The 6,444-nt window shown below is 38.3% G+C and overlaps 1 protein-coding gene across 4 annotated transcripts in view; it reads right to left on the bottom strand.

Annotated features, from left to right (window-relative positions):
- Nucleotides 1-6,444, bottom strand: part of RNF43 (ring finger protein 43) — a 64,881-nt gene that overhangs the window by 45,534 nt on the left and 12,903 nt on the right. Inside the window, exon 1 of one of the 4 annotated variants that reach the window (XM_011953695.1) lies at nucleotides 3,669-3,750. The exons of the other annotated variants lie outside the window; for them this stretch is intronic. The gene's annotated coding sequence lies outside the window, so the exon portion shown is untranslated. Of the gene's footprint in view, nucleotides 1-3,668; nucleotides 3,751-6,444 lie in introns of those variants that run through there. 4 annotated transcript variants of the gene reach the window in all.

Below are 6,444 nucleotides of genomic sequence, written 5' to 3'. Positions count from 1 at the left end.
CACCCCACTGGTCTCCTAACTCCCACTGTGTTGTACTGGTGATTGAAATGAATTGTAATACCATGCAAGTGTTGAAAGGATAATAATGGTAATTCAGTTTGTTTCCAAAAGAGTTATAAGCTGTGTGTGTTTAATCATAACAGGGAACAGGGAAGTAGAAAAGATGAGGAAACCCGTAATTACCTTTATCCCATTATTTACTTATTTTGGGAAGAGACTTCAAATTGGTAAAGTTACAAAACACTGAACACAGATTTTTTTATACTGCAGACTGTTAGTCTCTGAGAAGGCTCAAAGGATGGTCTTTACCTGAAAATTTTTTCAGGGACACAAATATTTGATAGACGCTATGACAAAAACTCTGCTTATTCTTACTTTGATCCAATTCTTCTCAGATAGGGAACTGAGAGTCTCAGAGACTTGTGGGATAATTTCCAAGCAGGCTATAGAATCGTATCTGCTGAGTTCAAAAAACATGTTGGGACCAGCACAGTATAATGAACTGGGTAAAGTAGTCCCCTTCACAATCCTGAACTCCTTCCCTTCTGGTCCTTAAAAACATGGCTGCAAGCTACACACCAGAAGTTGAAGCATCAGCATTCTGAGCAACTGTTCCAGAGTAGCAGCAATTTCTTTTCTTTCTTTCTTTCTTTTTTTTTTTTTTTTGAGACAAAGTCTCACTCTGTTGCCCAGGCTGGAGTACAGTGGCGCCATCTCAGCTCACTGCAACCTCCACCTCCCAGGTTCAAGTGATTCTCCTGCCTCAGCCTCCCGAGCAGCTGGGATTACAGTTGCACATCACCACGCCTGGCTAATTTTTGTATTTTTAGTAGAGACTGGGTTTCACCATGCTGGTCAGACTGGTATCGAACTCCTGACCTCATGATCCACCCACCTTGGCCTCCCAAAGTAGTAGGATTACAGGTATGAGCCACCGCACCCGGCCAATAGCAGCAATTTTTAAAATACTCTAAAATTTCAAAAACGGAAGATGTAAGAGTGATATATAATGTGATTCTAGGATCCCTCAGAATCTGATAAATAAAAACTTAGAAAGCAGCTGCTTTGTGTCAGTGATCACCTCATTGATCATGGAAGGAAGCTAATGGGGTTACCGATATGGAACAGGCACTCATACAAAGGTCCAGGGGAGATAAGTGATTCACCGTACCAACAAGCAAGGCAGTAACAGGTCTTAAGTTCCCACCCCAGAACTCATACAGTATTAGTCATTCTCTAAACCACTAAGGCTACCTGTACTACATTATGGTAATATTGAATCAGCATCCTTGACCCATAAAATTTTGAAGCTAAAGCCTTGTCCTTTTGGCTACATTAAAAATATAGTCTTGCTTAGTTGTGTTAAGCTGATGCCCAATTGAATGCAAATAGGTTAACTGAGCCTAAATCAATAACCCTCACACTTAGTAATATTTCTGATAGTAATTAGGTGAATAAGGAATAGCTCAAGTTTAATTACTATTTATTATTATTAATTATTATTAATAATACCTAACATTTGCCATTTTCAAAGACAACACTCATACATTATTTCATTTCAGGTAGTCAGGCCATTTATTACTATTATTCCCATTTTACTCAGGAAGCCACAAGCTCAAAGAGGTTAAGCAATTTTCCTTTAGGTCATAAAGCTAAGAAGGATCAGCACTGAGATTAAAATACAAGTCTACTGAGAACACTTTTCACTGTAGGATGTTGCTCCTCATTTTAGAATACCTTTTATGCCTTATTATCATATTATATCATTATATATGAATCCTGTGCAAAGAGCACCATTTGGTGGGCATATTGTCTTAATTATTTGATTGGTGATAGAAATTATGTTCCTAGGTCAGAAGGCATCCAGTTATACATAAGTTAGAAGATAATGAAGTAACTCTGCCCTGAGGGAACCCAAGAAACACTCTGATATTCAAAAGGAAAGAAGTTCTTATCTAGGATGTCAGATTGCCTACAGAACAACTGCCTAATCACAGAGCGAATGCTGGTGACTGTAGGGTAACCTACATTTCTGGGAAAAGGAAAAAGCAACTGGGAGAAATGGTAGTTTCTCACCTTAGGAACTTTGCATGGTGGTCTGACTTCAGAGATATGTTCCTGATCTATTTTGGGGAAAATATACTCTCCTTCATGTTCACTAGATGCAGAACTGTACAGGTAATTTTCAAATAATAATTACCAAATGATTCATGCTTATTAATAGATCCTCACAAAAGTCTTGAAAACCAGGTAAACCAGAAAGTTACTTCTCCTCCATTTGATAAATTCAATTAATTGTTGAATGTCATGCCAAAGACTATTTTACAACTCAACTGGAGAACTAGTGGTACTAGTCCTCCTGATGTTGGGACACCCAAGTGTTTGGGTATGCACCCACTGTTTGGGTGCCAAGCACTAGTTTCTGTGTAGAGTCTAGCTACAAGAGAAAATCAGATCTTCTGGCAGCACTTACAAGGCAGGTGCAGTCATAAAGAACTTGACTTTTGATTCCATTGTCTCTGCCAGGACAGGTGGTATGGTAGAATTATGGAATCTTGCCAGACAGGCTCTAACTCAAACCTCCCTTTAGAAAACAAAACAATAAAAATGGAAACAAAATGCCAAATCCTATTCCATACCCTGAAGATTGACATTGCTTGAAAAACTAGGGCATTTTATATAATACATTAATTTGTTTTAAGCCTACATCAACTCAGGAGAAATAAGACTACGAAAGTGAAAGGTCAGTTGCAGACTGGGTTCTTTCCTTATAAATTCAATTCCCTATTCCCCTATATAACCTAAGGGACACTTTCATTTCAGTGAATTTTATTCATACATTCCTAGCGTAAACAAACAAACAAAAAAAAACCCTATAATCTAATACCTGCATAGGAGTAACACAGGCAAGTTAGCACTGCTGAGTAGAATAAAAACCTTTGGCAAATCCTACTTACTTCCCAGATCCTACCTTACCTTCCTAGTACAAACTAGCACATCTCAAATTTTTGAGAATAGTCAGTTGATGATTCCATGAAATAGATGGTCTTTCTCTAAAAAACTATAGCATGTTTGTTCAGAACCAAGTAAAAACAAAAGGATTGTTTCTAGTGGCAAAGATAGACAATTGATTATTTTTACCAGGTTTGTCTCCAGGGCAAGTCTTTGTGATTTATTGATATGTCTCCTGACCACAAGGACACCACGAGAAGACTGAGGAAGAATGCTCAAAGGATCCCTGTGAGGGCACTGTTAGCTGTCACCACTGGAAACACTGAGCATTTCTGGTGTTCCTGGAATCTATTTCCAACCACTACTCTGTGGTTGTGATGAAGGGATAGGAAGAGATTGGAAATCTTCTAGAGCAAATGCTCTCTTCAGTTCACAACCACAGAACCAAGATAAAATAACAAGAATGTACTTTGCCCAAGGCATAATTCTGCCTAAATCTGCCCTATCTATCATTTTTCCCCCCTAATTCTTGTTTATGTTGTTGTTAATCTGCTCAAGGAAGGAAAGCTAGATAATCTACAAACAGGTTCCGGAAAGGCTTGGAAAATTTGTGGATTCAGAGAAAGTTATTTAAGAGAAAGCCAAAATCTCTGAGAACAATGCCCTATAAATGTCCCAAAGTGTAAGAACCAAAATATTAAATGAGTCGTTCTTACCCAGAAGATAATTTCTTAAAGTTATAGTCTTAATTTTCTTGGAATGATAAATTGTCTATTCAGGCCCCAGAGATGAGGCTGTGATGCTAATACTTAATGTGGTGGTTGTATCTCTTTATGCCTGACTCAATCAGTTGAAATCCAAAAGTAAGTTCTTCCTTGATTTACCTGCCAAGACCTGAGTTCAGGCCCTCAGGGTCTGAGGTTTTCCTTTGTGGGAGAAAATGACATCATCAACACCTCAGCGACAGTAGGGAATGCAGGGAATGTGGCTCCCAATATTTGGTGATACCATCAACTGTCCTGGGAGAAACCCCAAACTCCCAAGAGTCAAACATTGGTTTAAAAAAGTTTTTTGGGGGTGGGCAGAGGGGGGAGGTTGTTGTTTTGGGTTTATTAATAGTGTTTGATGTTTCCAAATACCAGTTTTAAAAAGGGAAGATAAGTTAGGGGGACCTCTTCCAGTAAGTGTGTACCTCAAGAACCAAACATACGTGAATCAAGTCCAGATAGGGCAATTCAAGTCATTTGTATCTTACCGGGGCACATCCAACCAAGGAAGAATAAAGACTTAGTTATATTAGGCTCTCTCCCAGCTCTGAGATGAGTATATTCTTTGGGGGACTTGCTAATGTTGCAAGTTTGCATTCAAAATAAATTCTAGGCACTCACATAATCCCCCAGTCTCCTCCAAACTTTCTTTGATGTCCAACAAATAAGGACAAGGATCTTTGATTATAAAACAATTTCTTTAGTCGGAAGAAAATTCTTTGCAGGGCGTGAACAGCAGGAGAAAGAAAAGGTTTTTCTGAAGTGCAAACTAGTTGGAAACCCCCTGGGGAAAGAATCTGATTCCCAGTCTTTGAGAGGAACAGGCCTGCCTGTACAAGCTGCCTCTGCTGAAGGCCTCTAAGAAGGAGCTTTTGTGTCTACTGTATGGCCCTCAGCAACAGCACGGCGGCCCTTCTCTTTTTTTTTGCCAGCGGAAGTTTTCCAACTCTGGGAATACACAATGCAGAAAGTCACGGTTTAATAACAAGGCATAGTTACTAATCAGATGGCCCCATTTCCACTCCTCCCAGTTGCCTCCAGATGCTTACATACCAGAGCTCTATCCCCCTTGCCCCATGGGTGAACACCCACTAGCTGCTCTGAAATCTTATTTTTAGTATAATTATTCAGCTTATCTCTAACAATTCACTTCACAGAGTACTTAGGATCAGAAGCATCCTACTCCTTTTACTTTCATGGTCCAGACTGGTTCTAGGTTGTCTCCGGCTCTTTCAGGTTTTTCCAAAGGTTAGATTCACTTAGGTGCAGGTTAGTGATTGAAGTCAATGTGTTCTGATGATTGGGACAGCCTTGACGAAGGATTTACAATAAGGGTCCTCAATCCACTACAGATATTTTAAAATATGAAACTCCAGAGAAAGGCTCCTTTTTTGTGTGTGTTAACTGGAATGTAAAGACAGTACAGGACTAGAAGACTGGGAGTACAACTGAGTCTCATGCTTAGTTCTGCTACCTATTTATTGTAAGACATTAATTTAGTCAGATTTTTTTCTATCACCTACCAAACAAATTTTGTCTTTGATGTCCAACAACTAAGGACAAAGAAAAAGAACTAAATAGGCAAGATACATGTCCCTTTAATATATGAAATCTATTTCTAGAATAAGCATAAACTCTAAAAGTTTAGAGCTGGAAAGGATCTTAAAGATTATTTAGTTCTCCCCCAACCCTACACCAACAGATGAAAGATTAAGTGACTCGCTTTTACTTAAAATGATCATAAGGTACCTACGGACTTTTCATACACCCCAAGGGGGCAACCCAGTAATCCCAAATACTCACTCATGACAATTTTTAAATGTTTAATGTATGTCATAGAGTTTACTAACTTTAGAGTAAAATAATCTAATGTCATAGTGGATGGGTACATTCTTCTTAAATGGTTGTCTATACGCCTCACATTATACTAAAATCAACACATTTTAGGGAACAGGAATAACACATTTATGACTAAGGTCAATAATAAAAAAAGATACTAAAAACAATTTTTATTAAATAGAGATGATATTCAAATACTCTTCACTTTCTACATAAAGGGTCTTAGTATTTATTTCTTCCCTTATGGAATGTAGTTTGCGAAGAATTAAAATCAAGCTAGTTGAGATAAATTCAAACAAAACTTCCAAAATGTTGAATTCTGTTTAAAGCTAAATTTACTGTTTTAACTAAAATTTAACAGGGACTGATTGGCACATTTTAGAAAGTCAGTTTGCAACCTGAAAAAAAAGCCATGGTGTCTAGTCATTCTAGACTCCTAAAGACAATGCTAAAGATGAGTATTATACACACAGGAATATAACAACCTGTAATTAACTGATAACAGTAAAAGGTTAGAAGGTATGACTGGGTTATAGTACTTTTTTCTCTAACTTTAAGCTACTTGAAGTTGCCTGGGTTAAAATTTAATATTTTTTCATTTGTTTTTTCTTTAATCATAGGGAATCTGAGACAGAATTACCACAATCACTTGAATGACTCCTGAAAAAATGAAAATCAGCATCCTAGGCCAGAAACGGTAGCTCATGCCTGTAATCCCAGAGCTTTAGGAGGCAGAAGTGGGAGGATGGCTTGAGCCCAGGAGTTCAAGGTGATAGTAAGCGCTGATGGTACCACTACACTCCAGCCTGGGTGACAGAGAGATGTGACAGGGAAAGACCCTGTCTCTAATGACAAGAAAGAAAGAAGAAGGAAGGAAGGAAGGAAG

This window comes from Colobus angolensis, unplaced genomic scaffold (assembly GCF_000951035.1).
Source record: "Colobus angolensis palliatus isolate OR3802 unplaced genomic scaffold, Cang.pa_1.0 Scaffold37, whole genome shotgun sequence".
Classification (NCBI taxonomy): Eukaryota; Metazoa; Chordata; class Mammalia; order Primates; family Cercopithecidae; genus Colobus; species Colobus angolensis.
Note: the sequence above shows the minus strand (reverse complement) of the source record. Positions and strands in the feature narration are given on the sequence as shown.